The sequence below is a fragment of the Colias croceus genome, chromosome 13 (genome assembly GCF_905220415.1).
Source record: "Colias croceus chromosome 13, ilColCroc2.1".
NCBI lineage: Eukaryota > Metazoa > Arthropoda > Insecta > Lepidoptera > Pieridae > Colias > Colias croceus.
Genome location: NC_059549.1, coordinates 9,097,399 through 9,120,476, shown reverse-complemented (window position 1 = coordinate 9,120,476; position 23,078 = coordinate 9,097,399). Strand labels below are relative to the sequence as shown.

At 32.1% G+C, this 23,078-nt stretch overlaps 1 long non-coding RNA gene across 1 annotated transcript; it reads left to right on the top strand.

Annotated features, from left to right (window-relative positions):
- Positions 1–1,246: 1,246 nt before the first annotated feature.
- Positions 1,247–1,619, top strand: LOC123696807. Its single transcript, XR_006752130.1, has 2 exons — positions 1,247–1,354; positions 1,466–1,619. It is a non-coding gene; the product is annotated as an uncharacterized LOC123696807 (long non-coding RNA).
- The last annotated feature ends 21,459 nt before the right edge of the window (positions 1,620–23,078 follow it).

The window sequence follows — 23,078 nt, the reverse complement described above, 5'->3', positions numbered from 1 at the left end:
GTTAACAAAACTGAATTAATACCTATAAACACTGACAATCGTACAGTCTGAAACGAAAAATAATTACACTCTACATTCACAATCAATTTTACAAAATTAATTACAATTTACTCCAAAATAATATATCATATAAAGCATTTTCTATTTTAGTCCACCAAATTCCTTACAGATATCACAAATTTCATCACTCTGGTACATTTTAACGTGTTAAAAACGTAAATCCTTATCAATAACAAATGCGTTCACATACAATTTACTTTATAAACCTTGTAAATTAACTGGATATTATACAACGGACCAGTTATTTAATTTCCTACACCTGTGGTGTTGTTTATTTCACTCGCAATTGTTTTGGGGCCAAATTATATGGAGTTCATGTCTTTATGCTATTTCCTTGTGAAGTTGGCGCGTAAAGTTTGCAAAGCTATGCGGATTTTTAATTAGCAGTTTGTATGTTGTTATGTGTATTTGACGTTTATTTTACGGTAGTTTACAATGTGATTTTTATTCTATGATAAAAAAAATTATTTGTTATGTAATATCAGATAACATTGTACAATACTTTTAAAAAAAGCTGTGAAGAATTATTTTAAATAAAGTGTTATGGTTGTTTGATGATATTTCGTGTCAGAAAACAAAACCTGTTTAATGATTTCTAAATTTTTAATCTTTAACAATAAAATATTGTAATGTTTATTTTTAGTGCACAAAACTATTATATATACGAGATTTACAGCTTTACTTATAAACGTCTCTCAAATTTAAGAGCCCCTCTTAGCTGTTGATCAACGTTTTTTTCACTTATAAACCCAATTCAGTGTTGAGAGGTGTTTAAGTAACAGTTAAATAATGTCAAAATTTAAGAAACGTCCGACCCTGTTTTAAATCTATTAGAGAGACATCATGGCGGATATATTGTCAAACATTTGACGTTTTGTAGCTGCCAAGAGTATATTATTTGTGTTTTTATTCACTTCGCAGTAAAATTGTGGTAAAATGGATATTGATAGTTTGAGTAAGGATTTTACGAATGATGTGCAGGTGCTTCGTGATTTTAGAATTCGTAGGCGTCAAAAAAAATTTTATAAACAGAGCGTGAATTCTCTGGACCTGAAAGAAGAAGAATTCCGGTCGTAGTTTTGGGAAGCATATTGTACGATCTGAGTCACATGCGAACGAGGAATAATTACTATAACTGTCGAGCGTTGCTTCGGGGTGTGGAAGCAAAGATTCCGCATTCTCAATTAAACGTTGTGAGGATTCCTCCACGTGATCAAGATCACGATTATTGCTGGTGCAGTTTTGCACAATTTAACAATACTAATAATAATTAATGAGTCTATTTTAAATCAAGGTAGGTATTTACGCAAAATACTTTCATATGCAAACAAAGTATATTTAATAATGCCAATACATAAATGCTACCTATCCATATTTTAATTCTTTTTTTTTTGTTTCTTTCTAGATCCTACAGGCATTGAAAATCAATTAACAAATCCAACTGTCCCTAATAATGTAGAAGAATAAGAAGATGAATGCGAAAAACAAGGGAAAACATCAACACAGCCATATTGAAACTTATTTTTATAATTAAATAAATATTTTCATATATTTGTAAATTTATTATTGTTTTCTTATAATATTCCTCTTCCAAAGTAAGTATTTAGAGCCTTTTTTCATGAGTCTCCCTTTCCTGTTGGATTGTAATTTCATGCAACTCTTGTTGTTGCTTCATAAGTTCTTCCCTGCTTTTTTGCAAGGAGGATTAATAATAATTGATGCTCATTTTCAGTTATTTGATTTTTCACTGTACAAATATGATAAACAAAACATAATTTTACATAAATCACAGCTGTACAACAATTGCTAAATAATAAATTAAATAACAAAGAAATGACATAATTATATTTTGAAAGTTTATTCGCAGTTAAATGTCATACAAAATAAAGTCTACCATTCATATTTGCCAAAAAGTACATTTTTAGTCAAGTTTTTCGTGAATAGCGGGTTTTATTTCGATAATGTTACTAGAAAAAAATATATTGACGTTACTTAGTTGAGAGACTGCTGAGACAGGTTTATAAGTAAGATTATTTTAATCATTGTTTAAGGAGTTGAGAGTTGTTTAACTGAGAGGTGTTTAAGCAACAGATCAGTCAGTTTTTATAAGTAAGGCTGTTAAACTTCAACAGCCTTACTTATAAACGTCTCTCAAATTTAAGAGCCCTTCTTAGCTGTTGATCAACGTTTTTTTCACTTATAAACCCAATTCAGTGTTGAGAAGTGTTTTAGCAACTGTTAAATAATGTCAAAATTTAAGCAACGTCTGACCGTGTTTTAAATCTATTTGAGAGACATCATGGCGGATATATTGTCAAACATTTTGTAGTTGCCAAGATTATAATATTTGTGTTTTTATTCACTTCGCAGTAAAATTGTGGTAAAATGGATATTGATAGTTTGAGTAAGGATTTTACGAAGGATGTGCAGGTGCTTCGTGATTTTAGAATTCGTAGGCGTCAAAAAAAAGTTTATAAACAGAGCGTGAATCCTCTGGACCTGAAAGAAGAATAATTCCGGTCGTAGTTTTGGAAAGCATATACGATCTGATGGGAAGCATATATACGATCTGAGTCACATACGAACGAGGAATAATTACTATAACTGTCGAGCGTTGCTTCGGGGTGTGGAAGCAAAGATTCATAAGTTCTTCCCTGCTTTTTTTGCAAGGAGGAATAATAAATAATTGATGCTCATTCTCGCAGTTATTTGATTTTTCACTGTACAAATACGATAAACATTAAACATAATTTTACATAAATCACAGCTGTACAATAATTGCTATTCCTATATTAAATTACAAAGAAATAACATATAATATAATAATTATATTTGAAAGTTTAGATAAATAACAGTTAAATGTCATACAAAATAAAGTCTACCATTCATATTTGTCAAAAAGTACATTTTTACTCAAGTTTTACGTGAATAGCGGGTTTCATGTCGATAATGTTACTAGAAAAAAATATATCGACGTTACTTAGTTGAGAGACTGCTGAGACAGGTTTATAAGTATGATTATTTTAATCATTGTTTAAGGAGTTGAGAGTTGTTTAACTGAGAGGTGTTTAAGCAACAGATCAGTCAGTTTTTATAAGTAAGGCTGCAAATATCTAACTTATAATATATTAATATCAGATAACGATTAAACTCTATCCTAAATCGGTTCTAATCTAGCTCCAAATAAATATAACGATTTAATACTAGGTTAATTAAGAACTTTACTCACATAGTTAGCTCCCACGTAACAAGCACGTGGGCTGACTGTTAACTGAACATTACTTTGTGTAAACATTCCTTGATTTAGTGACGCGTAAGTACCATAAATTAATTGCTATTGCAATGTATGTAATAAATATTTTTCAGGACAATTTTCACACACGGCACGATCTGATCCCATACTAAGCTTTCGCTTGTGTTATAGAAACCAGATGGCTGATAAACATACATTTATAATCCATACTAATATTATAAATGCGAAAGTAACTCTGTCTGTCTGTTTGTTACTCAATCACGCCTTAACTACTGAACCAATTTTCATGAAATTTGGCATAGAGACATTTTGATACCCGAGAAAGGACATAGGCTACTTTTTATCCCGGGAAAATGACGCAATTCCGGAAATCCCACGGGAACGGGAACTATGCGGGTTTTTCTTTGACTGCGTGGGCAAAGCCGCGGGCGGAATCCTAGTTTTAAATAAATACTTATATAGATATTCAACACCCAGACATAGAGCAAATATCTATGTTCATCACACAAATATTTGCCCCGGGTGGGAATCGAACCCACGACCTCTGGCTTGGAAAGCAAGGCCACTACCAACCAAGCCAATCGGTCAGTCAATAAAAATAGCTTTTATTAATTTTTAAATATATACGTATTATAGAGAATCGCTATCGCCTGATAGGCGAAGGCCCTTCCTACGAAAAGCATGAGAAAATAAAAAATCATACCACTTTGTCATTCTGTAGTATTCATTTTATTTTTGTATATAGATAATTTTTTGTAACATTACAAAGAACGACAAGGTGGGCTTCGGGGCGATATATCTTTATATTACTGGTATTCATTTTTATTGTAACGTCATTGAAATGGTAATTGTATATGTATTCATTTATTATGTACTTATCTGTGATATAGACTTACATGTACGATCCTAAGCATCGTTATTCAATATTAATTACCTCTTTGATTCTCTATTGTAATACGATGGCAATGTTTGGTAATCCTTTATACAGGGTGTTCTATTTCAAATGTACAAGTGTGTGTTACATTTAAGACCTGTGACGTAAACGCCATTTGCGTAAACTTCATTAAATGTGAACGACAAAATGGATACAAGATTGAGTTTTTTTTTAATTATTGGTAGATTGGTTTTGAATGGGTAATAATGTAATTTTCAATCGATTCGTACTATTGGAATGTGTCCTAAATTGGTATGAACTTTGTGAGCCATTGCCCCGGCTATTCAATATATTTCTTAGTAAATATCAGAAAGTACAAGAAAGCTTTTCATACAGTTCATACTTTAATCTTATTAAGTACCCTATACTCTATAAGCTACGCCTGAGCGACCGTTAAGAGCCATATCAAGTGCCACTCGTCTAGGTACACTTAAATTAGCGAAAAGTGAAGTCCCATGTCCCCTATTGGGGTAAGGGCCAGATGCATTATACATCTGTTTCACTGATCAATTTTCTTTAGGGACAAGTAGGTGATCAACCTTCTGTGTCCTGCAAGACCGAGACATTTTTTTCGTCTCCACCGGGAATCGAACCCAGGACCTCTCGGTTCTACGCTCACGTGTCAACCACTGTACCAAGGAGGCGGTTAACAAGCGAAGGTATACATGAAAATTCACAATAAAGAGCACCCTGTATAACGGGGTATGTAGGTACTATGTAATTAAACGTGTATTAGATACAAAGTTCATATAAACCAGATACTGTAATTACGACGTAATCAATATAAAGGATTACTGTGGTTTTGACGTTCCAAAAGCAGGCATTCCCGAATTGTAATAATTTTCCTTTGATCTCTTGTAATTTAGGATATAAATGGGCGCTCATTTTTTGTTCTAAGTAATCTGATGTTAAATTGTGAATATTTAATTGTTAATATTCCAATGGTTTTAATCTTTTAATACTTTGTCTGTAGAGACCTAAGATTTAGAACGAATCTTTCAGGCAATTCATTATAATTTATAATTATGTACAATTGATAATTTTATATGAAAGTATAGGTACAATATAATTATCGTATAGGTACGATATCATTGTTTACACTCATAATAATTCTTAATATCATAGAAACTCTATTTTCCTTGATAGCGTCATTTTGCGTACAATATGCTGAAGGGGTGCTTTTAGATGCCATCATAAAAATCTAAATATGTAAGTCTCTTGAGCTTTTAAATTTTTAATTAAATCTTTACTAGACAGAGATCAAATTCTAAATTGCTCTTTGTAGTATAAACAATTTTTTTTTTAAGTAAAATAACGATTTAAATCACGGATAGTATTTCAACTGGCCGGTTGGCTTGGTTGGTAGTGGCCCTGCCTTCCAAGCCCTAGGTCGTGGGTTCGATTCCTACCCGGGGCAAATATTTGTGTGATGGGATCACATCGTGCCGTGTGTGAAAATTGTCCCGATATATTTATTTATTTAGTATTTTGTGTGATATCGTTGAATCCTGCCCCTAAGGTATAAAACTCTCAACATAATAAAATAATTTACAAAACATACAAATGAAGTCAAATTTATACCTCCTTCGAATCGTTTGATAAGACCATTTCCTTGCATACAATACAAAGTAACTTTTTGTAACAATGCAAGCTGTGTAGAGATTACATTTAAGACCTGTGACGTAAACGCCATTTGCTTTTAATTTTATACCCTTCATTAAGTGTGCAACGACAAAATGGATGCGAGATTGACTTTGTCTATTATTTTGCAGTTATTTGTATGTGGAATATGAACATTTTAGTTTTGTGAATGCAAAATGTTTTTGACAATGCATAAAAGGTTTGCGACTGAACTTTTAAGGATTTTTCGTTTGAAATCTTTTAAGAGGCTTTGTATTTTAGCAGAATTTTAACTAACCTTGTAATATTTTGGGCGAATTCAAGGACACAATTTTGGTGGTGTACACACAAGGTGTTTTGTAAAGCGCATCCCTAGATCGTCTACAAATTATATAAAAGGTTTTTGTCCACAGATCAAGGATACAATAATATATTTTAATCACAGAAAACATTACTTTCTTAAATTAAAACAATGTGTGTCCAAATTCGGTTACAGCTGATATGATTTAAATATGAATAATCTAGCTATGATGAGATTACTCTCAAGTGAGCACGTGAGATGGATTTAAACAAACGGCTAATTAAACTTTGATCTCTATTTTAATTGATTTAAGTGTATTTTTCTTATTACTGATAAATGACAATTTTGAAGCAAATATCTTTAGACTATGTTTTGCATTAGATAAAATAAATATAGTTGAATAAATTAAAGTGTGTTTAAAGTAAATGAATCTGGTATTTTAATATTATTAAATAGATAAGATTAATCTATAAGCTAGTTGCGCCCCGCGGTTTCACCCGCATTGCTCCGCTCCTGTTGGTCTTAGCGAGATGATATAGCCTTTCTCGATAAATGGGCTATCTAACACCAAAAGAACTTTAGTAGTTCCTGAGATTAGCACGTTCAAACAAACAAACTCTTCAGCTTTATAATATTATTAGTATAGATTACACAATATGTTCAGTTTTTATCAAAAAGTTGACGAACATTCCCTTGGAAATGCTAATTAAATCAATATCCAAGTTTTACAGCATTTATAAATATAAATCAAATATAATTGGAAACCGTTGAACGTTAAATTCGGTCTCATTTTATGACTGAAATAACTTCTCAGTGAAGGAAACCAACATATTGAAACGAGCAACTTTTTAACTCGCTCAAAGTTTTCCAAATACGTGGGATATTTAACTTCTTGAGTTTGAAAATATACCTTAGATATAAAACCTCGTTAGATTTATCGATTTATTATTAAGATGGCTATTTAAAATTGGTTACAATATCAAATACATACGTATAACATTCACTTATGTGTTGTGAATTGCATTTTCTAATTACTATATTAAAATTTACTAAAATATATGATATTAATCGTTATATTTAGTACTAGATTTCCTCCGTCGGCTTCGCCCGCGTTTGCAAAGGAAAACCCGCATAGTTCCCGTTCCCGTGGGATTTCCGGGATTGCGTTACCCTCTATATGTGTGCTAAATTTCATTGTAATCGGTTCAGTAATTTTTACGTGAAAGAGTAACAAGCATCCATACATCCATACATCCATACTTACAAACTTTCGCCTTTATAATATATATTAGATAGAAATACAATGAAAAAAAAACGAAGTATGTTTCTATATAATTTAATATAATTTTTGTACAATACAAAACGATCCTCATTCTCTTAGGTACATATAAAAATAATAATAATTATTCTATTATATTCAATACATTTATTCTTATACATATATAAAAATGAATCGCAAAATGTGTTGGTAAGCGCATAACTCGAGAACGGCTGAACCGATTTCGATAATTCTTTTTTTATTATATTCCTTGAAGTACGAGGATGGTTCTTATGTAGAGAAAACGTTAAAATGTACTACGGGTGAAGCCGGGGCGGACCGCTAGTAATACAATACATTTACATAAATTGTTTGTAGTTATAACAATCTTAATATATATAAATCTCGTGTCACAATGTTTGTCCTCAATGGACTCCTAAACCACTTAACCGATTATAATAAAATTTGCACACCATGTGCAGTTCGATCCAACTTGAGAGATAGGATAGTTTAAACATGTAGGTACCACGGGCGAAGCCGGGGCGGACCACTAGTATCATATATTGTTCTATTTTGCAACGTTTTATAATTATGAATGAGCGCTTCCAATAAAAGTAATAAAATTTAATGTAAACAAAATTGTTTCATGAAAATTATATACTAGATTTACCCGTGCAAACATAATAATTATTGGAAGAAGAAAATTGTTTCTCTGAATTATACTGTTAATACTTACTGAGAAATTATAATAACTTAAAATTAAAAACAAATATTGAAAGAGTCTTTAATTATCACGACTTTCTAGAAATCAGCGATATTACATAACTACATAATAGGTAGGTACATAAGGCTAGTAAAAACGATATTATTTTTAAATTTTATCTAAAAAATCATTAAAATTCTAGACAAAAAATGCAAACATATACGTCTTCAAAATATGCGTTTTTATTCTAACTTTTTGTTATGGCATATAAAATTAAATAGAGCGCAAACCAGTTATGCCTAATGTAGTACAGAAAAAGATTCACATTCGATTGCCAGCCCATTACCCTGAAATCCAGCAGTTTATATTCAAGGGGAAATCGTTGGACCCTATTTGTAACCTAGATGTAGAAGTTAGGTGGTCACCACACTATACGAAAAAGTGGGATAAAATTTTGTTATTTGATGGTGTCTTCTTAACTTCGGTTGACTTGATGTAGCTAAAAGTATTATGAAATAATATTATTAAGGCCTTAGGATTTCAGATAAAACATGGAAAACATTTAACGATCTATCTATACTAATATTATAAAGAGGAAAGGTTTGTAATTATGTACGTAAGTATGTATGTATGGTTTTCACGCATAAACTACGGACCGATTTTGATGAAATTTGGCACAGACAATCTTTAGACCCTTAGAAAGAACATAGGCTACCTTTTATTGCGAAATATGTACCACGGGCGAAGCCGGGGCGGACCGCTAGTATTAAATAATTTAGTATGTGCTTATACATAAACCTCTGTAAAGAAGAAGCCTTATGTTTATATTATGTAATATGTCAGGAATCTCAGATGTAAACTTCCTACATATATTTTTTTAAATGATTAAAATGTTATTACTTTTATGACCTACATGCTCTGTAAAAACGTGTATCTATTTCTTTTATTTTCTAGAAATTGCTCTACTTTATTCATATCCGATTAACGTAATCGAATCTAAAGCTAGAAAAAAAAAATTGAAACTTAAGCAAATTATCGTATTTGTACGATAATTATCGTACGGTTCGACCGTCACGCGACATGCGCTACACAGAGCAAAAAGTTTGAGACGATGTAATTAAAGTTTCACTTTAATAACAATAACGCCTTTGTTCCATTTCATATTAATTCTATTAATAAAGGCAAAAAATATATTATGTAGAGTCCCATCAAACACTAAAGTGACGTCACCGAGAATCTTCCAGCTACTTTATCGTACATCTTGTGATACTTTCATAATGTATTCAGCTCTTGTTCCCTAATGCGTGGAAAAAGGTACGGAAATAAGTTTTTGGAAACTAATTTTATGCCTCCGTGGATATGGGCCTTAAATGATCAGTTGGATTATGATTATGAATACATTAGACCGTTATTGTTAAGTGGTTGAAAGCGCTTCGCCTTAATGTGCACATGATTGATTTATTAACGTTTAACGTTTAACTGATCTTATCCCGTGGTTTCTATAGTTTGCACTATACTGTAATACAGATGATATAAAATTATCTATTACAGATGATAATAAATTTTATTTTTAAAAAGCTAGTTCCAACCAGCCTTGTGTTTTGCCAGAATTGTGGTTTTAGTAGCTATTCTGTGGTATTAGTCACATGTTCTTTCATAAGAAGACATACCATTAATTCTTATTATTTTAAAGCACCATGTTGGTAAAATTAAATTTCTAGTGTTTTTATTACATTACAGGAGTATTGTGTATCATTAAAATAATTTTAATTTTTTTAAAAATAGTCTGATTTCTGAATCACACGCACACAACATGTACACCCATATTTTAAAAATATACCTGCATATATTGTAAAGCTGTATACACACAATCAAAAAATTTGCCAAAAAATTGCAAAACGTAACGTAAGACGTCAAGAAGTGTATTCTAGCCTAATGTTATTCGAGGTCATCTATACTAGCTGCTAGTTATAAACAGTTTGTTGTGGTACACCCACGTGGTCTGGTGATCTACATAAAAGTGTGTCAATTGGTAAGAAAAAAACGTAATCTGTTGCCAACACCGAAATTACGTCTGGGCTATATTTGCGAATGTTTTGATTTTTTTTGCACTTCAATCTTTTGTAGGTAGAGAAGTAATTACGCTTTCAAATTACTGAAATTGAGATGAATATGATACAGATATAATAATATATGTTTATTGGAATTCGAAATTAGTTTGAGTTTTCGTGGAAGCGTGATGATGAAGTCGTGTATTTTGGTGAATATGTAAAATAAAAAATTAATATATTTTCGTAAATTACTAAAAGAAAGTCCTAAAAATAAATTGGTAAAATACATTAACGTTTGATAATAATATGAGAAAATATAACGGTACAAAAGTTAATTACAATACATTAAATATAATATTATAGAAAATTATTAATCATACTAAAACTCCAAACTATATCAAACGATCTTACAGCTCAAGAAGCCTGTTAAACGTATTTCATTAATGTCAAATGGATAAATAATGAAAAACACTGTATACTGTATACAATATATATAACTGAAGAAAATAATTCAAGAGAGCGTGAACAAAATCAAACTTGTGACGAATTGTTATTTGTATGATACTTGTCCTGGGTGAGAGGACACGGGTCGATAATTATATGATCGCTTCAGTTCTTTTTTTTTAATCGGCTGTGAAAGAGCGGGTATGGTTTTGTCCCAAACAGAGAGATTTTGGGCGGTAAAATGGATGTATAATGTGAAGTGAAATTAACTTTAATTGTTGGAATTATATTAAAAATATTGATATGAATAATTTAGACGTTGTTCAAGTGCATATAAAAATGTTTTATTTTTATTTTTTAAGAATTATAGAGTTAGTTATACAATTCTATTATAACTCCATATTTAAAATACTGAAGAATTTTAATAAGTTTATAGTATAACGGCGTTGTTGTTGTATAACGCCTCTGTACACTAAAAAATTATATCCAATTTAAATGTCTAAATAACATTAAATACCGTATCTCTTAAAGAATTTCAGCGTACTCACATAATAGCTCTTAAAGCTAAACAATTCCTTTAAAAACGTAGACAGGATTAAGAAAAACTATCCCATTTCGTGCAGGTAACAAGCCATTATCCCTGTATTGTAGGATAATGTACATTAATCCGACTATTCAGCTAGTCAGGCACGCTCCTAGCTACTGCGGTATAACCCTTGTAGAATTTCTTAGCTATTAGTACTTAAGTTTTTAGTATGCACTATGTTAGGAGGAATTATGAATGAACCCGAAATATGATGTAATTCTCTTGTGCGTTCACGTTAAAACACTAACACGATTTTGAGGTTATGTGTAGAGATAGGCGGTTTTTTTGTTATAATAATATGTAAAAGAGTGGAATGAAAGAAATATATTTTATGGGAAAAATTAAAAATGTTGTGTGATTACATGAAATATGGGTGCAAAGCTGACAATATATTAGAACAGCTTAAAATGATGTGCCTAATAGTTATTTCGTTAATCCTTTTGAATCTTGAGTGTACAAAAACTCGGTAAGTTAATACTTTGCTAACTTTATTTAATTTAATATATAGATATTAACGTTTATTCATGATGTGCATTAGACGGGCCGTTTAATATCGCACATCTATAGGGATTGTTATTGCATATTATAATCCACCATGTGTCACGTATTTTAGAGATAAATAAACATGAAATCCCGAGTGTCATTGGAACGTTTATTGCATTGCATTTAGGATAATTTATACACACTAAGCATTGTTTTATATTGCTTTGTAATACCACTAAATATTGATATTATAAATGTATATTATAATTAGGTAAGTGTGAGGATGAATGTATGTCTGTTATTCCTTCACTAAAAACAGTAGATCGTCTTGACACTTCGCGTCGGTACCTTACTTTTTATACGTGACCAAGTGAATGAAGTCGCGGGCTCCAGTTAGTAAATATATAAAATTAATAATTGTGAAGATGAATGTATGTTTGTCCTTTCTCCCCATTAAAAATGTTATCGGATCTTTTTGTTATTTGGTACAAACATAGATTCTTATTTACATTGACACATTATATTTTTTACTATGTACTTAAGTAAAGCTGCGTGCTCTAGACTACTATTAATTATTATCAAAATTATCAGTTAGAGCTACGATAATCAATCTTGGCTGATAACAGACTGAACTGACTTCGGATGAACTTATTACTATTGTAGTGAAAAGGCCTTTACACAGTGCCGGATTAAGCCAGCGCGGGGCCTGTAGCAAATTCTGTCAAGAGGCCCTTCGTTTGCTATAGTTTTTCAAGTTAAAGGGTAACTATTAGTTAAATAAAACAAAACTATTACAAATAAACTTTTCTGCATTTAATATGGGCAAATTTAGAGATAAAACTTTCACTATCGACTTCATTAAGCAAATTATACTCTATATTCATCAAAGTAAGGTGATTAAGACGTTCTTGGCCCATCGTGTTTCTTAACTCGTTTTTAATACGTTTTAACGTTGAAAAAGAACGTTCGCCACTGCAGTTAGTGATCATGAGAGACAAGTAAATGCGCAAGGCAATTTCTACGTTTGGGAAACACGATTCTAAGGATAATCTTAATAAAAGTTTATTAATAAATCTTTAATAAAAGTTTATAAAATTGCAGTTCCAGAGACTCTTGTTTCTTGCTATCAATAACAGTAGCCACATCTGTTTTCAGCAGTTCAGCGAACTGCACTAATTCGTCGCCTAGGCTACTTTCCAAATCATCTTCGTAAGCACTGACCATACGTGAGGCGTTTTCCAAAATCTCTTCTGTTGTAAGAGATTTTAGCTGTCGAAATATTCCAAAAACACCAGTAATTTCATGATATGCTTCCATACGTTTAGTTAAAGCAGACAGTACCTACGTTATCAATAATGACAATAAACACCTGAATTTCAAAACGTTGTCCAGGTGTTTGATTTTCAACAAAGTTGTCGAGTGTAGTAGAGCCGGTGACATGGTCGTACTTTGTATTCCGCTTGCTTCGTCTTGAAGTCTGAGTCTGAGTCTTTTTACTAAAATAGCAAACCCCTTTTGACGTATTGCATGACACCTTAGCATGACACTATAATCCTATAATCGCTATAGCACTGGTGGAGATTCGTATTCGTTTTTGATTTCGTATTTTCTTTGACAAGGGCGATGGATGATTGTCATGCTCCATCTGCCTTTTATTTTGTAATCTAAGGTTTGATAGTCGATAGAATCCTATTTTATTTGATCGGGTTGTTACGATTAGCTCGTTCGATGACAATATCAGGGGATTCCCCTGTTAGTTTTGCCGTGCTACCAACTTGCGTGTAGCGCAGTGCAAGCAGTACAACACAACTTTTGGTGTAGCCAGCGCTCAATTGTAGAAACGTGGTAAAATTTTAAATTATTGTTGTAGATTTTGATACCAACGCTTCTCGTGGTAGGTACGTGTATTTTTTTTACGGTACGTGTATTATAAATTGATATTTTTTTACGGTCAGACAGGTATTAGACCGCGGGGCCCCCCGAGTCGCGGGGCCCGTAGCATTTGCTACTCTTGCTACGTGGCTAATCCGGCACTGCCTTTACACTATATTATTATGTGCTATCCTATAAACCTACTAATATTATAAATGCGAAAGTTTGTGAGGATGTGTGTGTGTGTGTTTGTTACTCTTTCACGCAAATACTACTGAATCGATAACAATGAAATTTAGCACACATATAGAGGGTAACTTGGATTAAAACATAGGATAGGTTTTATCTCGGAAATCCCACGGGAACTGGAACTATGAGAGTTTTCCTTTTAAAACGCGGGCAAAGCCGCGGACGGAAATTTAGTAACTATATAAATAGTCAAATCAGCTATCTTCTGATCGTTTTATTTTGTAAAATATTAGAGTAATGATCCTATAAACAGATATTCTAATGCAAAAAGAGTACAATAAATTCGATTGCTATGGTAATACCGAGTGGGTTTGAATCCCACTTTCGTTTTTTTATCGCATTTTCAAAGATATATCTTCCAAGAGATAAAAACACGTGGGGGTTCAAATATTTTCACTTGTATGAAGTACCTCGTTATACTAAAATTAATAAACAATAATTAATATTGACTTTACTTCGTGTCTATTACGAAAATTGAGACTATAATGAGATCTCGTTTTAAATAGGACAAGTTTAATTATGTTTCGGAGCTGTGGTCTATTCACGATGTTTCGTGTTTTGCTCAATATAACCTTAATTTTGATAACTATAAATTAGAAAAGTTTTGTTATTTCGTTTTGTATTTGCTGACCACGTGACTGTTTGATTTGGTACCTATTTATGAAATACCTACTCTTCGAATGATATAAATAGTATCTGATAGGGCTCAGCTTCTCTGTAAAATTATCTTTATCTAATAAGAATAATTAAAGTATTAACGAAAGTCATATTGATATTTAAGCATGATACGATATTCGATTTTTTTTTAATCCTATCTTGAAAAGGGAAATATCTTTTTTAAACGTTCAAAGACGTCTTTGAATTTAGCTAAGTTTCCGAATAAAAATGTAAACTATATACTAAAGCAAGTAAAATAGTGTTTAAAATCATTTGAATGGTTTTTCAATCAAATCATTATTTCTTAATAAATAGTTTGGATATTTTCACATAATATCACGTAATATTTTTAGAATAAAATCCCAATATACAAAAAGAACTATAACTTACAAGTGACCTCTACTAATTGCAACTGTAAGAACTTCAGTTCGGTCTTGAAGTTTGTTCTAGATTTTATCTATAATATAATAGATGATTCAGACTCCAACATGGACCATAAGTAGGCCGGAATATTAGGTGAGATTGGTCTGTGCTACTTTTCGCAATCCGTGTGAAGGTTGAATGTAAGAAGAAATAGTACAATATGTGCTAGACTAAGACTATTGAGATAATAATTGATGTAAAGCTAATGCGTAGCTGGTGATTATTGTTAACGATCATATTAAAAACAGACATCCTACAGTATGTTAAATGATAAATTTATTTATTTATGACCTTTTGTACAGTTATGCTTTGGCATTCTATGTTACTTTAATTTATTAAAGAAGGAAGATTTGTTATTTGGTGTGTTTGTTAGATTTTCACTGAATATTACACGACTATTTTTTGCTCTTACGATTAAAACGCTACATTTTTACCGAAAACACTCTGTAAACTTGTAGTTTTCTATATTTTGTACTTAGTCTTATTTATTTCTGATCAAAAGCCATTTCCCCTGGGCAAGACGAGACAAGGGTTGTAATAAATATGCCATATTTTATTTTTTTTATTTAGGGTCAACTCAGGCGAAGTCTTGACAAAAAGCAAGCAATATAATATATAGGTTGATTTTAACATCTACCTTATATATTTGCATAATCTATAATATTATTATGATCTTCAAAAGTGTTAATCGAAAAATACCATAGCTTTATTATCAAATAAATATAAATTATAAATATTATACTCTGCGATATAATGCGATTAATTATTCGAGTTTAAAATATCAATAACGTATGAATACGAAATTTCACATTCTCTTAATTTTATTAACACAAACCATTCTCTTAATTTGAGACCAGCAGAACCACAGATTAAATTATAATTGCGAGTGACCAAAATTATTCGGATTATTTTTTAATTTTCGCCTGCGTACGTCACTACTACTAAATCTTTACTATACTATACTACTAATCGTTACTAAATCATAACAACTGATAAATACATAAATGTACATAGATGTTTGCCCTGTGTCTGGGTGTTAATTATCTATTTATTTAAAATTATACATATAATATAATGTTTATCAGCCATCTGGTTTCCATAACACAAGCGAAAGCTTAGTATGGGATAAGATCGTGCCGTGTGAAAATTGTCCTGAAATATTTATTTATTTATTATTTATACTAAATGGTCTTATTGAATTTATTACAGAATCTGATGGAAAAGGTTAGCAAGTTAAATTATAGAGATGTCACCGAACGACGTCAGATTCTTTGAATGACAGCTTTTATTAAACCATTTAGGAAGTTAGAAACAAAACGCTTGGCGTCCATTAATTTCAGTAGCTGTTAAAATGAAAGATCAAAAAACAAAGAAAAGGCGAAGTTTTATTTGAAGCAATTAATTATTTGAATCGGTTCTGGCAATCACTTACAAATTTCAATTAAGATTGTTGATGACGTCATTTTTTCCTTGTAAATGTCACTTCAGAAGTAGGTACATAATAATTATCATGTGATCTATACTAATATTATAAAGCTGAAGAGTTTGTTTGTATGTTTGAACGCGCTAATCTCGGGAACTACTGATCCGATTTGAAAAATTATTTCGGTGTTAGATAGCCCATTTATCGAGAAAGGTTATAGGCTATATAACCTATAATAATATATTTATATCATCACGGAACGACCAACAGGAGTGGAGCCACGGGGGTGAAACCGCGTGGAGCAGCTAGTTATGAGAGCTTAGATGAGAGGGAGAGCTTAGACTTAAATAGGTTAGAAATAGCTTTTTTGATGGATATATTTTAAAAAAATCATTAAAAAAAGATAAATATTAACTTCATTTTATTAAAAACAGTGAATTAATTACCCGTAAATGTGTTTACATTCGTTAAAAATGTAGCTTTATGCATTTGGTATAAGCTCTCCGCTCTCTTAAGAGAATTATTGCAGTGTTCGCAAACATGTAAATAAAAATCCAACAAAACTATATCGATACCAGTTAACACACAATCACTAACTTTTTACACGTTGACAAATTGTTAGTATAACAGGATTAAACTATCCTAGATATGCCATAACATTTCTCCTTGTTTACAGTATACGATACGATAAACACCTCAAGTTGACAAAACACCTCACGATAAATCGTATCCAGCACTTTGTTTTCAAACTACCCACGTTTTAATGGCGCCATCTATAAATATCGTAAACACTGCAGTGTTTTGTGGAAGAATTGTTTGGAAGTGGAGAAAGGTTGTAAATATCGAGACGGGAAATCTTTACGAGTGATGCAACTTATAAAATGTTCATGGGATTATAGACTTTATTATGTAGGCGTTAGGGTGGAAAACGCTTTGCAGATGAGATGGTAGGAAATAGTGACTTGTATCTAGTATCATTTTATATTATATTATGGCTAGTAAAATTTAAATGGTGTCAAATACTTTATTAATTGATATGTCGTATTTTCCTTTAATTGTATTATTTATTGAGTGTGATTAAATGTTTAATGCGATTTGCTCTGGATGTTTTTTTCATAAGAAAAATATGATATTACTTTATTAGGTGTTAAAGCAAGCAGCAGATTGCGGTAATTTTATTCCCCGTGAACTCAATATTTAATAAAGTCTCGCGGCTTCATCGGGAAGCAATCGGGACATCTGTGCCGTAGCTTCTACTTATATAGATTAGATGCGAATAGATGGGAGAAAATTGGATATATTTATGATTTTTCTATAAATTATGAAGGTATCTTATCGTATGGCTTACGCTACATTTACATCAAACTAACGAATGCTCAGTCTAACCCTATGTCAAATTCTTTTATTGTAAACAGACATGGAGCATTCATTCGTTGTTCTTAGTGCGTTCGAATAGATTCTTTGCAATGTTCGTTCGTTTGATGTAAATGCACTGTTTAGAAGCATTTTTTTTGGCTTAATCACTATCATAGTTTTGATGTAGAGTTTATTGTTTAATTAGTTACTATCTTTGTGGAGTAAATCTAAATCATATCATAATACATGCGTTATTAGTCTCTTAGTGTTGTCGCCATACACATGTTATTCTTTTTAATAGTTACAATTATGACGTAAAAAAATTCTATAAAGAAAGGTATCGTTTTAAAAGTATATTTTTCTTTACTAATGTGCATTCCCTTTCATACTCTTTCCGCTGATACATACAAACTCGAACACTCTGGAGACAATTGTGACGTCACAGCTAATTTAAGCATGGCGGCGCTAATCCTACAACTAAATGTGTCTCTCGCGGCGCTGTCGAAGCAATAACGTAAATTTGTCCCTCCCAGTGGACTTTGAATCGATACTCCTAAATAATTGGCTGATTTTAGAGGTCGTTGACTTAATTGAATTGCTTCCGTGGCTATTAATATGTGGTTTAAAAGTTAGGTAACGTATAAAGTATAAACAATTGACAAACGTGATTGAAAAAGCTTTACGTTTGTTAAAGGGGTGTTCAGTCGTTTTCAGTCCATTCAAGTTTGATGTTTATTAAGTAAAAAATAGTTTTTAAGGTAGCTATATACATAATTATATATAATATACATATAAGGTAGCTATATAATCTGAATTCAATATACCTACTTAATTTTAAGAGTTTTAACGGACGGAGACTGGAGTCTCATGTCCCCATTACGAAGTTCGCTGTAAACTGTAAACGTAGTGATTGATTCTCTTTTAAAATCCTTTAAAAATTTGCAAGACTCTCATTAATAGAACACAAGAACACTATGCATATTGTGCATTTATTTATATAATCCTCAATTAAAATGGAATGCATAAAAATGCACAATGACTTTGATTATTTTGCAATATGCAACGCAGATAATACTTACTGCTAAAATTGTTTCTCGCTCACAGAGAATGGCTTAAAAATTAATTAATTTCATACTAAAATGTTCGTAAATATCGCTCTTCGAATTACTTACAGTGGCTGACTACGGCATTGCTGAGGATTCGTATCTGGAATAAGAAATATTTTGATATATTAAATAATAAAGTATGCGTATTGCGTATAATGTAGAAAATGTTTTATAAAGGTTTTATTTATATAATAAAACTATAAATGCTTTTGCAGACGGCTTTGCGAAAATAAAAAAAAAAGCTTAGAGAAGCTAAACTTTATCTTTACTATTAGCTAAAAAATTCTAGAAAAACTATGTAATTAATTTAAAATCAATTGAGCATTACTTGAATAAGACATTCTATAATTTTAACATTAGGTAGTTTAAAATATAATATAACTCCACTTTAATACTCGCCAGTAATAATATGATATTATGTAACTATTATTATGTGAGCAATAATTTACGTATCGACCGTGACGTCATTTCCTCTTATCGGGAGCGCGTCAGTTGGAAAATGTCATTTATAACTCGGACAAGAGAGAATTGCATCGATTCATTTCTCGCAATTGAAAATATTAATATACTTTGTGAATTGGTTGGGTTATAGGAACATATTCTATGTGATATTATTATGTTTGAACTTTGAAGAGGTTTTGTTTACAATAGACTGAGTGGTGACTTTTTGGAGAATTTTGGCGAATTACTGAATTGTAGAATATATTCATCATAGTTTTATACTTTACAGTTGCTAAGGGAACTGTAAAGAATATATTTCAGATGTTTAAATTAGTGAAAAAATTGATTTTATAAAATTATTAACAACAAGACTCTACATAATTATATTTTTCTAGGAATACATTAATAAACCTTGGGAAACATTTGAAGTGGTTCGTTTACATTTAATAAGAAGTGCTTTGTCTGTAGAATTTAATGGGTGAAATGCATTTAATAAATAATTCAAAAGACAAAAATGGAAAATTGTAGTGAGTTAGTGCGCAGTTATAAAAGTATTGCAAATATTGTTCAATTGAGTTCTATGTAAATACAATTTCTAGGTCAATGATTACAGAGTAGTCTCGGTAATAATAATTTGTTCTGAATCGATATAATTGCAAATATCATATTGAAAGGTTAATAAAAACTCAAAAAACTCAAACATTCATTTATTCAATTAGACTACTATTTAGTAGCACTTTCGAATCGTCATTACATAAGTATTTTTAACATTTACTACCGATTCGGAAAGCAGTATCTATGGAGAAGAATCGGCAAGAAACTCCATAGTTGCTCTTTTAAAATCATGTCAATATTACATAATATGTAACTTATATCTAACTTATACATATACATAATAAATTAAATAGTGATACGTTTTCTGCTGTTCTGTGTAAAAGTAATAACTTATTATTCGTTTTCAGAATTCTGTGTATATTTGTAAAAAAATACTTCGTGTTTTCTAGGTTGAAGTTAGTTGTTATGTTTTCAATGATCATAAACCACGGTCGCTTTGTATTTTGATTATAGCGATTTTGTAGCTTTTATTTTTGCAAACTGTTGGTCCCATTTTTTGTCTACTTACTTCTTGATGTTTTGAAGGCGGTTTCATTATTGTTAAAATATTTTTCACTCCCTTTTCATGATTAGCAAATAACCAAACTCCTGCTGTTGTGTCATTATCATCATCAGCTCATATACGTTCCCACTGCTGAGATACGGGTCTACTGTGAGGGTACAGGCCATAATCCACCACCCTGGCCAAGATATGCGTCATACTACAGTAGTAAAAGTATTTTGGCTTAAATGCTTTCAACTTCCTAGTACAAAACCTATTAACATTCAGAAGCAATTTAAAGGTACGTTAATATATCGTCCCGTATGGCCCCAGAATCCCCTTATCGGTTAACTCGATCCAAGAACAAAGGCAGGCGCGTTTATTGTGCCTTCATTTCCATGCTTATATCGGTGTTTACTTTAAATGCTTCCATTTTATAGTTTGAACTAGTTACTGTTATCAAGTCTAGGTTGTAGTCTGGTGTATTTAAACTTGCTTTTACTAGAGGCAAAGCTATGTAGCTTTACGTATCGCGCTATATGTATATTTGTATAGCGCGTATTTAATAGGTACATAAAGATATCGTGGGCCGGTCATATGTGACGCAGAACCAACCGCTGGGGCACACATGTAGAGTGGAGACCGCGGCTCGGCAAATGTAGCGTAGGACGCCCTGCTACACGGTGGAGTGACGACGTCCGCAGGGTTGCTGGCCACAATTGGTGGCAGAGGGCCGTCGACCGGGCTCAGTGGCGTGCATTGGAAGAGGCCTTCGTCAAACAGTGGACGAACATAGGCTGGTAATGATGAAAGATATCTTAAGGCATGGATACAAGGCCGATAATTCTCTCTACTGAAGTTTTATTAACTCTTGACGAAAAGAGTTTCCAAATCATGGTATATATAGTATTCCAAGGTATGTAATTACGTTATAAGCAGCATCTCTACAATAAACACATACGTTATTATTTACATAGAATTTAATTTAAACGATGACACATTCCAAAACAAATTACGATGCTCGAAAGTCAAAGAGCAAATAATCTGATGTAGAAACGTCACAGTGCCCGAACGTAATTCCTATGAATAATGTATAAGGTCGAATACCCAATTACTAGACAGTTCTAGTCTGGGAGGACTTTTGACGTAGGCAGAATACGTTGTAACAATGATTAATTGGCTGTGACGCATCTGCATTTAATTGCATGCCGCATCTATGATATTTTATACGTTTCGATGATTTTTAGTGCACTTGATGTTATTTTGTTAGTAATATAATTGTCCATAAATGTTCGTTTTCTTCTATGGAAAATAAATAATCCCTACTAATATTACAAATGCGAAAGTAACTCTGTCTGTCTGTCTGTTACTCAATCACGCCTAAAGTACTGAACCAATTTGCATAAAATTTGGTATGGAGTTATTTTGATACCCGAGAAAGGACATAGGCTACCTTTTATTACGAAATATGTACCACGGGTGAAGCCGGGGCGGACCGCTAATTATTATATACGTAACGTTCTAAAAATGAATAAGTATCCAAAAATATCACTTTTGTATTTAAAAGATAAAATTTATTTTATTTGTATGGAGACAACATCTAAATTTTTTTTTTTTTTTTTTTTAATAGTTAAGCGGGCAAACGAGCAGGCGGGTCACCTGATGGAAAGTGATGCCCGCCGCCCATAAGCATTCGCGTTGTCACGGGCACCGCGAATGTGTTGCCGGCCTTTAAGAAATTTATATGCCCTTTTTTGAAGGTCTCCTTGTCAAAAATGTTTGGAAACACCTCAGATGGTAATTCATTCCACAACGATGTTGTTCTTGGCAAAAAATTCCGGGAGAATCGCACTGTAGTAGATCGACATGCATCCAGATGGTGAGGATGATATTTAAGTTTGTGACGCGCAGTGCGGTTGTGGAAATCGGCTGGAATCAGTTCGAAGAGTTCCTCAGAACATTCCCCATTATAAATTTTGTAAAAAACACAGAGAGAGGAGACGTCTCTCCGCAGTGTCAGAGGATCAAGCGATTTGGCAATCTCGGCGTCGTCAATGATGCGGATTGCCCGACGCTGTACGCGGTCTAGTGGTAGGAGCTGGTATTGGGGTGCTCCGGCCCAGAGGTGCGAGCAGTACTCCATATGGGGCCGGACTGTATCAAAGTAAAATGTAAATGAAAATTACTATTTACTTATCTTCTTTCAAATTAATGAATATTTGTATTCTGCTTGAAATCCTTACGAAAGAACGTTCTATTTAGCTCCATATTTATAACTATAATTGAGATACGAACCAACGTAAAAAGCATTTTTTTCTCATTAAACCTTTTTTTAAAGCTTAAGGTTAACTTGCCCATGTCATTTTGTAGCGTAGATAAGGTTGCAAGGGAATTTTTTAGTATAGCGGTGAAAGGCTTGACCTAATGGTATTCATGACAGTATTATAATGACCCTTTTGCGTGGATGCTATGTAAAAAGTGTATTTATAGACTAGGTACTAGCTGGCCTGCAAACGTTGTTCTGACTTACTCTTATCATTTAGGGGATAAAAAATTTCATGAGAATCAGTCAAGCGGTTTCGGAGTTTTACTGAACACCACACGAAAATTTTATTAGATTCAAACACATTTTTTTCCAATTATTTTAATTAAATATATATATAGGCTTCAATGATACATAACAAATATAGATATTAGTGTAAATTCAAATTAAACACAAGATAGAGTATAAAACGAGCTAACGATAAAAAGAGATTTTAAAA